Source organism: Lolium perenne, chromosome 4 (genome assembly GCF_019359855.2).
Source record: "Lolium perenne isolate Kyuss_39 chromosome 4, Kyuss_2.0, whole genome shotgun sequence".
NCBI classification, from domain to species: Eukaryota; Viridiplantae; Streptophyta; class Magnoliopsida; order Poales; family Poaceae; genus Lolium; species Lolium perenne.
In genome coordinates this window covers 35,990,777-36,003,309 of record NC_067247.2, presented here as the reverse complement: position 1 = coordinate 36,003,309, position 12,533 = coordinate 35,990,777, and the positions used below count along the sequence as shown (strand labels likewise).

Genomic DNA, 12,533 nt, shown 5'->3' with positions numbered 1-12,533 from the left:
TTTTGTCAACGGTAGTAATAAATCATATATGTTATGTGTAAAATATCCTATAAGTTGCAAGCCTCATGCATAGTATACTAATAGTGCTCGCACCTTGTCCTAATTAGCTTGGATTAACACGGATTATCATTGCATAGCATATGTTTCAACCAAGTGTCACAGAGGGGTACCTCTATGCCGCCTGTACAAAGGTCTAAGGAGAAAGCTCGCATTGGATTTCTCGCTTTTGATTATTCTCAACTTAGACATCCATACCGGGACAACATAGACAACAGATAATGGACTCCTCTTTAATGCATAAGCATTCAAGAACAATTAATATTCTCATAAGAGATTGAGGATTGATTGTCCAAACTGAAACTTCCACCATGAATCATGGCTTTAGTTAGCGGCCCAATGTTCTTCTCTAACAGTATGCATACTCAAACCATTTGATCATGAAAATCTCCCTTACTTCAGACAAGACGAACATGCATAGCAACTCACATGATATTCAACAAAGGTAAAAGTTGATGGCGTCCCCAGAAACATGGTTGCCGCTCAACAAGCAACTTATTAAGAAATAAGACACATAAGTACATATTCTTCACCACAATAGTTTTTAAGGCTATTTGTTGTGGGGACCCCGGACTAGCTGTCCGAAATTCCCTGTTATGTATACAGTTCACGATCCCATGATCAGTGTGTCGTGAACACATAACCGAACTGATATCAAATTACACCATCCATTACAAAGAGGAATAAGAAAATTACAACATGGTCACATGACCAATACTTACATAATAGCCTCGAAGGGCCTAACTAAACATCAGAGTAGCATCATCACTTCAGCAGCGCAGTACCCAAGTCATCTGCCATAACCCTACAGGCAACTGACTGGGAAGACGTTCCTAGCTCGCATAGACGTCGTCCAAAATCCTTCTTCATTAGTCGAACTCCTCCAAGTCTGGCCAAGTAAATAGCCAGGGACAAAGCCGTGAGTACATTTGAATTGTACTCGCAAACCATCAAGAAGGTGATACCAATTCTAACTAAAGAAGACAAGAGAGGAAGAATAGTTTCTCTTGTGGATATAGCATGTAGAAGAGAAGAGATGTTTTTGGTGGAGATAGCATCCCAACTTCTCGATTGAAGGGGACATTTCAAGAATTTATCTAAGACATCTCTATATCTCTATTTAAGAAGATACTTCAAAAGAGTTCTACAACATAAAACACTAGGGAGGGGGTAACCCAATTTTGTTTCCTTTCCGACCATCTCCATATGGTCAACCGAACCATTCCCGTACCCTTCCGGTACTCCGAAAACAAGTTCCTTTCTTTCATTTTCCAAACAATATTTGTAAACCAAAAACTCATCAGGCTAAGCAACAGCCATTCCAACCGTCCATGACCGCGGACGCGGCTATTCGAATAGATTTTACTCTGCAGAGTTTGCACCCTTTCCCCCCCTCTATCCGGATACCTCGCGTGTGGGCAGCATCCCCGCATAACCACCTCTGCCACGACGGCTACCCGAACAGAGCCTTTCGCCCATTCGACTTAGCAAGAGGTCCTACCCTATGGAGTATGTACCTCCCCGGAACCGTGTCAGATCACCTCCCTTTGAGCATGGCTCCACCGCCAAGCCGGGAGACCCATAGTGTCTTCGGACGGGTCAGCCCCGAAGGCCTCCCGTTATACTATTGTCCCAACCATGACAACCCGGACTCGGGGTAACCGTACCCTTGTATAGTTGTGCGGTGCCTCATGCTAAGAAGAACAAACGTCAAGCTAAGCTCCGTGCCCACTTTGGAGTAGCTGTGGTTGCGCGGGTTAATTGTCACGGGTGAATACTTAGGCGCCAAAGTTTTCGAAAATAAGACTTTCTTTCCAACCATCTTTGCCAAGATCCTTTCCTTTCGTAAACACACGCTTGGGTAAGTCCAACTCACCCAAGGTTTTCAAAAATTCTTTTCAACAAGGTATTTTTCCAAGGGGGTTCCCAACCTATAGTTTTATGGATGAACTAAGATACATCAAGGCATGATGCTAGCCATCATACCACTAAGGATATGATAATTGAGGTGTCAAGGGGATCATACATACTTAGGATAAGCATGCATAGGGACATCATAACTAAGATGATTCAACAAGGGTCATGATGTTAATCATTATACCACTAAGAAGGTGACAATATAAGTGGTCAAGGGGCATACATGCTTAGGGTAAGCATGCCCTAACATCAACAAGGGGTTCAACATACTTGGGAATAAGTATGCATAGAGTAGAGGACCAAACATCACACATGATACAAGGAACCAAGTATATAATGGAACAATGAACACAACAAGAAGGATAAATAGCAAGAGATCAAAAGATGGCTTGCCTTGGTTGGCTTATTTGTCCCTGGACTTCTTCAAATTCTTCAAATCCTTCCTCTCCTTCAAACCCGATAATGTTCGAATCTATCGCCGCGAAATATAAAAGGAACACAATCAATCACATTGCAACAACAAGACAACATTCAACAATCAACAACTAATCATGCAGCCAAGGTATAACATACTAAGGACCTATAGATACCACAAAACAACTTTAAGAGTTTTAATTTAGAAAACCCCATTTATTTACCTAGAAAAGGTATGAGTGCATCACAACTTAGCAATTGCCTCTCTCGTTTATCACCATGGTATAAACCAATTATTCCCTGGTAGATAACACCATAAAGATGACAAGTGCATTAGTTTGGCATCAAAAACATTCACATTATAATTTGAAATATTTTTGCAAAAGCGGGCAATCATTCTCCCTATTTTATAAAGCTTACATAACACTACACAAGAATAGGAAGCAAATGATATGCCCCACCATTTGAAGACTTAAGCAAAACAAAAGAGCTAAAGTTAAATTGCAGAGGTTTTGTTTTGCAAACATAAAACAAAGGTTGCCCATCTCTACTAAAAAGAGTTGGTCAAGGGTTTTAAATAAATCGAAAAGTTTTGCTTCAACAATGCATGTCACACATAAACATTACTAACAGCAACAAATATGTATTAACAGAGACTAATAATATTTTTCCTATATAGCCAGTACTAATACAAGACTAACCCAATTGGAATCATCCAAAAATATTAAACCTACAATTTTAGGAATTTTTTTGAATCTGACTGTATAGAAAACAAGATCTGTAAGCCATAAATCGTAGAAAAATCCAAAAAAATATTAGGCCACTGGCATTCGAAAGATATTTAAACAGAGATTCACACACAATTGGATTTGGGTTCAAATTGTTTCTGAAACTCTCACAATTGGATTTACAAGTTTACTGCATGTTTTCACCATTTGCTTTAACTATGGAGTTGCAGAACAGATAAAGGTTTGAATCTTATTTGAGATGATTAAGAAAACATTCAGTAATCCTACAGAATTGGAATCACACAATTAGGTTCAAAAATGGATTTTTGATGATTTAAAAGCTAACAGCCATGTCTGCAGAACACACAGAACAAGTTTAATTCATCAAAAATCATAAACAAATCATAGAAATATGAGGTCAGGTGCATCTGAAAGGTATTGAATAGGTGGTTCTTACCCAATTGATTGCATTCAAAAATTCGTCTCCAAGCTCCTGGTTTAATTCGACAAAGTCAGATCTGACCAGATCCTGATCTGTGAACCATTTCAATTTCAGGAGGTCATTTGAAGTGAAACCAACGCCAAAATGAAGGTACTGGAGATGGCTTTCACCCACAGTTGAGTTTGCTCAAAAAGGTTTTGTAAAACGGGAGAAATCTAACAAACAGTGATTCTGCATGTTTGCAGAACTTTATTTACCATGCAAAATCCGTAACGAATTTGAGGATGAGACCAACGCCAAGTTGTAGATCTTTCCAGTACCTATCTTTGGAACTTTGAATCACTCGATTTGGATCTGCACACAAGATTTGGCGGATTTTACAAGTTCGTACCAGAATCTGAAACAGCAAGATACAGAAATTACTGCAAGGTTTTGGACGAACTTTGCTCAAGAACTTCAGATCTGAGGATAGCTCAACCTTCTCCATGCTTGGACCAACATGCACCTGCATCAAGATCCAATCTAGTGAGAGGAGAAAGGAGAAAGTGAGCTGGACTCATCAAAGATTAGGGGAGAAGTGAGGGAGAGAGATGCTCTCATGGTGAGGAGAAGCTTGAGGGAGGAGGGGAGCTCCATCTTGGTGGCTTTCCATGGCCATGGCCGGCCATGGAGCTAAGGAGGATCAGCAGCTCGTGGGGAGGAAGGGGGAGGAAGGTATGAGGGAGTGGAGTGTGAAAGAAATGAGCCAAGGGGAGTGGAGGTGGCAAGCCAAGCTCTTATATAGAGGGAGGATGGTGGATGCCTCCATTTTGATTGGCTAAGGTGGGTGGCTGCCCATTTATTTGTTGGGGTAGTTGGGAGGCAAGGCTTGCAAGAGAAGGAAATGAAGAGGAGGGGCTGGCCGAATTTCAAGTCATGGTCGGCTCCTTTCTTTTCATGAGCAAGAGAGAAATGTGAGAGAGATGCACAACATTCATGTGAATAGTTCAAGGCATGATGTTGAGAAGATAATGTCAATGAGTGACTTTGATAATGATAAAAAAATAGGAGTAGATACATATAGATAAAAAAGGAGTATGAAGGTGACATGTGCCATGAGAATAATCTCCACCACTTTGGTTGAGACCAACTTATGATGAAGATGGTTCCCAAGGTATAGTTGATGAATAAAAGTTTTTAATAGAATTCAAAATTGAAGGATTGGGGTTGGCCGCATGCAACAATGCATGAGCATGCCAAGGTAGATGGGATGGTGATGGTGGTTTAGTCAATGATAGAGCAAGGTTAAGAGAGAAGGTGAGTGAAGTATCCATATACTCACAAGGATGAATATATTGACATAACTCATCAATTTATGAGATCAAGGTGATGATGGAAGAGAATATAAAGTATTTGAAACACCTCAATTGTCTAGGGACAATTGGGAATGAACTCAAGTGGAATGGAATTTGAAAATGTTGAGAGAACTAGTTGGAACATAGGAGTTCAAAATGTTCTACTTACTTTCCCAAGTGAAGTAGAGTTTTCTCAAATTTAAAGCAAACAAGAAATGGTATAGGTACCATAAACAAGCCTTTTGTTAAAAAGAAGGCAAGATAGAAAATAATTGTTTTAGAAATCAGTACTAGGTAGAAATGGGATGAGAAAACAAAACCCATTTCAGCTCCTTGTTTTCCTTGAAGACTTATCTTGAAAAAGATTTAATAAAACTAGAAGTAGTTTTGTGATCAAAACTAGAGAAGGAAAAACAATAGGGTTTTTGAGAGAGGAAACTAATTTAGGGAGGAGTGTTCTCAAGGGTAGATGGTGACTACAAAATGTACCCATCATTCCACTCTTGGTTTTGGGAAGATTAAACTTGAATAAACACAAGAGGCAAAAGTGCAGAAAGTGATCTTGAGGTTAAACATTGGATAGGGTACAAGATCAATGGAGTATAAGAGTTGCAAGAGTAGAATGAGACATGCAAGACGTGGAAGTTACAGATGGTATTGCACAGATGAGATTAATGCATTGAGGTCAACAATAACAGTTGTGAGTGCTTAACGATCAATTGCCAAAGTCTGGACATTATAAGCCTGTCAACACAGATGGTCGACATGGCCTCAAAACCAACAAGGATGAGTGGGTATAAGAGAGGGATGTAGCTAGGGGAAGCTGATCCCAAGTTTTAAATTTAGGATGATTGAGCTAGGTTGTACCACAAGGAGAAAAATTAAGAAGGCACACTCAGGTTGCCATCAGGGGAAGAGTTTGAGGTAGTAAAAAGGAAAACAACTTTTCCTAGGACACACATGTGTTTTATTAGGTGAGTTGTTTGTTTTACCACTAGAGGTGTTGTTCTAAGAGGTGGCTCAAGACAAAACTCAACAGGAAATTAAGACAACACATCTACCAACAGATCAAGGCAATTCATCATAACAAACAGATCAAGGCAATTCATATTAATTAGTCTATAGAAAAAGTTTTTGTTCCCCCTAATTTTTGCAATAAGGACAACTAAACAAGTTTGCAAAAGTTGGGGTGTTACAGATCTTCCACCCTTAAAATAATCTCGTCCCGAGATTACTGAGCGCAGAACTAGAGGGGTTGTAAAACTTAACGAAAGTTAGACTCCATTCTTCTGTAGATGTGCCGTTGTTGAAAGGGTTGCAACTTCAGCTTCCGAGAGACATGGTAACTTCTGGCCGAGAGCAAGCTTCATGAGGAGGTTGACTACTCCATGAAAGTGTTAGATCCGTAGTTTTCTTGACGGTCCTAGAGGAGGTTCAAGACTATGGGATGGTTAGTGCACCCAACGGTGCTTGAGCAGGGTTGAAAACCTTTTAGAGTTAGCTTAAAAGTTTAGTGGAAGTCGAAGTCTTCCACCCTTAAAATTGTTCATCGGGGAGGGGGTTTGAAAACTCTAAGCTTCGGCCACGGGTCTTGTCGGGCGCTTTTTGGAGAAGTCATTGATCTCTCGTCTTGAGTCGAACATCTTCAGAGGATGTTGTGCAGTCCATGGCTTCAAGAGGCGTTAGTGTAGTCCCACGTTTCCAACGGTGTTTTAGAAAGTTTTAAGTTTTAGGGTTAGCTCCAACCTTTAGTATTTTTCATCGGTCTTCCACCCTTAATATTTTTCATCGGGCTTTTGGAAAAACTCAGAGCTTCTGCATTGTGGTTCTTTCTGGAGCTTCTGAAGAAGTCAACATTCTTCTGTATCCAGTTGAAGAATCTTCGGGAGAGACGTGTAGACCATGACTTCAAATAGGTAAACACGGTGTTTACAAAACCAAGGGATGCGAGGTAAGTTAGTAAGTTGATAAAGCGCCTGGTTGGTATCCATATGAAGCATCAACAAAGGCCGTCGAAGACAATCTTCAGCTTGGGGGTCGGTGTTGACTTATACCAGTTGGAAGTGAGCGGGTAAGTTGCACCTAGTCTTGAGTTCTTGAGGTATCTTCAGGAGCTTCACTTGAGGAGGACCTGATGAACCATGTGATGTAGCTTGTCTTTGAAGCTAATGTCCTCTCAGCTTGTTAGACGGAGTGTTAGAGGGTGGTTTCAAGAAGATATCCTCGAGGTCAGTGCGGTTATGCTCTAAGGTTGGATCAAATTAGTATGTCTTCTCGTAGAGGTGCAGTCACTCTTGAAGGTGGGGGCTTCTGCTTTCTTGATGAAGTGGAGATGCTTCAGCGGATCTTGAAGGTATTGGCTTTTGCTTTGTTGGCGTAGTAGAGATGCTTCAGATGACCTTGAGAGTAGTCGGCGTAGATAGGGGTCTGAGTTAGTTTCCCTAACGGTCGAAAAACAACTGCTAACGGGTTTAGAGTTAGAGTCTTTCGGTAATCTACCCAACTAACTAGCAGTTAGCAATACATCGGCGAGGCAAACTTTAATCCTATCATCGCATGTGACACCCATGCAACCATAACCAGAGACAAAATACCACTAACAGAGGCTACTGGTACTTTTCCTAGATGCACAGTAACAAAACAAGATCAACACAATTGGAATCATTCAAAAATATTTATTTTTCAAATTTTGAGACTCAAAATACTAACCAGAAACAGTGATCCAGTTTTATCTATTAAAAATCGCACAAAAATCCTAAAAATACAAGGTCAGTGGCATCTGAAAGATAATTTCATACTGGTTCTAGTGCAATTGGAATCACATCAATCGGAGCTACCAAACTATTTTTATTAGCAAAACAGTACACTGGTAGATTTCCATTTTTAATTTCTGTTTTACAAATTTCAAACAATTAAAAAGGACGGGAACGTCTAAATAGCAAGACATACATGCACACAACAAACAGATACAACCACTCAAGGCAGCACACTAGGGAACTACAAGCAATCAGCATACCAAACAAGGCACTCTAAGTATCTAGAGATACCTAACACGTGGGGGTAGCTCAATCGAAGAGATTGAGTTTGTCCTATCCATCCTATAGGTTTGGGGCTGGTCACATATGTCGACGTCTTCATCTTGCTGGCATCGACTTCAACTTGGATCCTTGTAGCATTTGGTGGTGAAGGGGCCGGTTGTTGAGTCATTGATGTTGAGGCGAAGGAGAAAACTGTGTAGAACTTCTAGTCTCGACATCCCGGAAACATGAGGTCTTTGAAGAGGTAGCTGTTGAGGTGCTCCCGAAGTCGATATCTTCTCGTGGCTGGCCTAAAAATTACTAGTCAAGAAACTGAGGACTTGATCCCAGACGACTGCAAAAAGGTGCAAGTCCACGGAGGAACAAGGTTAGATCTTTGACATACTTTGGTGACAACCAAGGATATAATTTTATCATCCCTACATCAACACGGCTAAGTCGGCATCCAATCTTCATTAGCTGCGGTTGGAGGTACTTGAGTCTTCCGGAGGGATTGATCCATCTTTGAGTTCGAGTCTCCGGTCTGAGTTTCGGGACATCGTCCAATATGTAGGTTTGAAGTGGAAGGGGCAATAGAGTAAGGATTTTCAAACCTTTTTATAAAGCGGAGAGGTAAGAATTTAGAAGCTTTGAATAAATAAGAGAAGAAGCTATACTTCCGACTAAAAAAAGAATTTGTTTCGTAAATAGTTTTTCCCAAGTACTTGTTTCCTAACTAACGTCCATGCTAACTAAGGTCTCCTACAGTCAGGATAGCTCTGATACCAGCTCTGTGGGGACCCCGGACTAGCTGTCCGAAATTCCCTGTTATGTATACAGTTCACGATCCCATGATCAGTGTGTCGTGAACACATAACCGAACTGATATCAAATTACACCATCCATTACAAAGAGGAATAAGAAAATTACAACATGGTCACATGACCAATACTTACATAATAGCCTCGAAGGGCCTAACTAAACATCAGAGTAGCATCATCACTTCAGCAGCGCAGTACCCAAGTCATCTGCCATAACCCTACAGGCAACTGACTGGGAAGACGTTCCTAGCTCGCATAGACGTCGTCCAAAATCCTTCTTCATTAGTCGAACTCCTCCAAGTCTGGCCAAGTAAATAGCCAGGGACAAAGCCGTGAGTACATTTGAATTGTACTCGCAAACCATCAAGAAGGTGATACCAATTCTAACTAAAGAAGACAAGAGAGGAAGAATAGTTTCTCTTGTGGATATAGCATGTAGAAGAGAAGAGATGTTTTTGGTGGAGATAGCATCCCAACTTCTCGATTGAAGGGGACATTTCAAGAATTTATCTAAGACATCTCTATATCTCTATTTAAGAAGATACTTCAAAAGAGTTCTACAACATAAAACACTAGGGAGGGGGTAACCCAATTTTGTTTCCTTTCCGACCATCTCCATATGGTCAACCGAACCATTCCCGTACCCTTCCGGTACTCCGAAAACAAGTTCCTTTCTTTCATTTTCCAAACAATATTTGTAAACCAAAAACTCATCAGGCTAAGCAACAGCCATTCCAACCGTCCATGACCGCGGACGCGGCTATTCGAATAGATTTTACTCTGCAGAGTTTGCACACTTTCCCCACCTCTATCCGGATACCTATCGTGTGGGCATCATCCCCGCATAACAACATATGCCACGACGGATACCCGAACATAGCCTTTCGCCCATTCGACTTAGCAAGAGGTCCTACCCTATGGAGTATGTACCTCCCCGGCACCGTGGCAGCTCACCTCCCTTTGAGCATGGCTCCACCGCCAAGCCAGGAGACCCATAGTGTCTTCCGGACGGGTCAGCCCCGAAGGCCTCCCGTTATACTATTGTCCCAACCATGACAACCCGGACTCGGGGGTAACCGTACCCTTGTATAGTTGTGCGGTGCCTCATGCTAAGAAGAACAAACGTCAAGCTAAGCTCCGTGCCCACTTTGGAGTAGCTGTGGTTGCGCGGGTTAATTGTCACGGGTGAATACTTAGGCGCCAAAGTTTTCGAAAATAAGACTTTCTTTCCAACCATCTTTGCCAAGATCCTTTCCTTTCGTAAACACACGCTTGGGTAAGTCCAACTCACCCAAGGTTTTCAAAAATTCTTTTCAACAAGGTATTTTTCCAAGGGGGTTCCCAACCTATAGTTTTATGGATGAACTAAGATACATCAAGGCATGATGCTAGCCATCATACCACTAAGGATATGATAATTGAGGTGTCAAGGGGATCATACATACTTAGGATAAGCATGCATAGGGACATCATAACTAAGATGATTCAACAAGGGTCATGATGTTAATCATTATACCACTAAGAAGGTGACAATATAAGTGGTCAAGGGGGCATACATGCTTAGGGTAAGCATGCCCTAACATCAACAAGGGGTTCAACATACTTGGGAATAAGTATGCATAGAGTAGAGGACCAAACATCACACATGATACAAGGAACCAAGTATATAATGGAACAATGAACACAACAAGAAGGATAAATAGCAAGAGATCAAAAGATGGCTTGCCTTGGTTGGCTTATTTGTCCCTGGACTTCTTCAAATTCTTCAAATCCTTCCTCTCCTTCAAACCCGATAATGTTCGAATCTATCGCTTGTGAAATATAAAAGGAACACAATCAATCACATTGCAACAACAAGACAACATTCAACAATCAACAACTAATCATGCAGCCAAGGTATAACATACTAAGGACCTATAGATACCACAAAACAACTTTAAGAGTTTTAATTTAGAAAACCCCATTTATTTACCTAGAAAAGGTATGAGTGCATCACAACTTAGCAATTGCCTCTCTCGTTTATCACCATGGTATAAACCAATTATTCCCTGGTAGATAACACCATAAAGATGACAAGTGCATTAGTTTGGCATCAAAAACATTCACATTATAATTTGAAATATTTTTGCAAAAGCGGGCAATCATTCTCCCTATTTTATAAAGCTTACATAACACTACACAAGAATAGGAAGCAAATGATATGCCCCACCATTTGAAGACTTAAGCAAAACAAAAGAGCTAAAGTTAAATTGCAGAGGTTTTGTTTTGCAAACATAAAACAAAGGTTGCCCATCTCTACTAAAAAGAGTTGGTCAAGGGTTTTAAATAAATCGAAAAGTTTTGCTTCAACAATGCATGTCACACATAAACATTACTAACAGCAACAAATATGTATTAACAGAGACTAATAATATTTTTCCTATATAGCCAGTACTAATACAAGACTAACCCAATTGGAATCATCCAAAAATATTAAACCTACAATTTTAGGAATTTTTTTGAATCTGACTGTATAGAAAACAAGATCTGTAAGCCATAAATCGTAGAAAAATCCAAAAAAATATTAGGCCACTGGCATTCGAAAGATATTTAAACAGAGATTCACACACAATTGGATTTGGGTTCAAATTGTTTCTGAAACTCTCACAATTGGATTTACAAGTTTACTGCATGTTTTCACCATTTGCTTTAACTATGGAGTTGCAGAACAGATAAAGGTTTGAATCTTATTTGAGATGATTAAGAAAACATTCAGTAATCCTACAGAATTGGAATCACACAATTAGGTTCAAAAATGGATTTTTGATGATTTAAAAGCTAACAGCCATGTCTGCAGAACACACAGAACAAGTTTAATTCATCAAAAATCATAAACAAATCATAGAAATATGAGGTCAGGTGCATCTGAAAGGTATTGAATAGGTGGTTCTTACCCAATTGATTGCATTCAAAAATTCGTCTCCAAGCTCCTGGTTTAATTCGACAAAGTCAGATCTGACCAGATCCTGATCTGTGAACCATTTCAATTTCAGGAGGTCATTTGAAGTGAAACCAACGCCAAAATGAAGGTACTGGAGATGGCTTTCACCCACAGTTGAGTTTGCTCAAAAAGGTTTTGTAAAACGGGAGAAATCTAACAAACAGTGATTCTGCATGTTTGCAGAACTTTATTTACCATGCAAAATCCGTAACGAATTTGAGGATGAGACCAACGCCAAGTTGTAGATCTTTCCAGTACCTATCTTTGGAACTTTGAATCACTCGATTTGGATCTGCACACAAGATTTGGCGGATTTTACAAGTTCGTACCAGAATCTGAAACAGCAAGATACAGAAATTACTGCAAGGTTTTGGACGAACTTTGCTCAAGAACTTCAGATCTGAGGATAGCTCAACCTTCTCCATGCTTGGACCAACATGCACCTGCATCAAGATCCAATCTAGTGAGAGGAGAAAGGAGAAAGTGAGCTGGACTCATCAAAGATTAGGGAGAAGTGAGGGAGAGAGATGCTCTCATGGTGAGGGAGAAGCTTGAGGGAGGAGGGGAGCTCCATCTTGGTGGCTTTCCATGGCCATGGCCGGCCATGGAGCTAAGGAGGATCAGCAGCTCGTGGGGAGGAAGGGGGAGGAAGGTATGAGGGAGTGGAGTGTGAAAGAAATGAGCCAAGGGGAGTGGAGGTGGCAAGCCAAGCTCTTATATAGAGGGAGGATGGTGGATGCCTCCATTTTGATTGGCTAAGGTGGGTGGCTGCCCATTTATTTGTTGGGGTAGTTGGGAGGCAAGGCTTGCAAGAGAAGGAAAT

General features: G+C 40.7%; 2 long non-coding RNA genes across 4 annotated transcripts; both read right to left on the bottom strand.

Annotated features, from left to right (window-relative positions):
• Positions 1–675: 675 nt before the first annotated feature.
• On the bottom strand, positions 676–4,270 carry LOC127292157 (uncharacterized). Of its 2 annotated transcripts, XR_011744312.1 has the most exons (5): positions 4,001–4,270; positions 3,816–3,912; positions 3,574–3,650; positions 2,368–2,446; positions 676–946 (listed from the first exon to the last, which is right to left on the bottom strand). It is a non-coding gene; the product is annotated as an uncharacterized lncRNA (long non-coding RNA). The 2 variants fall into 2 exon arrangements; XR_007844971.2 differs by lacking the exon at positions 3,574–3,650.
• Positions 4,271–8,639: 4,369 nt separating this feature from the next.
• LOC139830827 (uncharacterized) lies at positions 8,640–12,213 on the bottom strand. Of its 2 annotated transcripts, XR_011744311.1 has the most exons (5): positions 12,091–12,213; positions 11,906–12,002; positions 11,664–11,740; positions 10,457–10,535; positions 8,640–9,032 (listed from the first exon to the last, which is right to left on the bottom strand). It is a non-coding gene; the product is annotated as an uncharacterized lncRNA (long non-coding RNA). The 2 variants fall into 2 exon arrangements; XR_011744310.1 differs by lacking the exon at positions 11,664–11,740.
• Between the last annotated feature and the right edge of the window lie 320 nt (positions 12,214–12,533).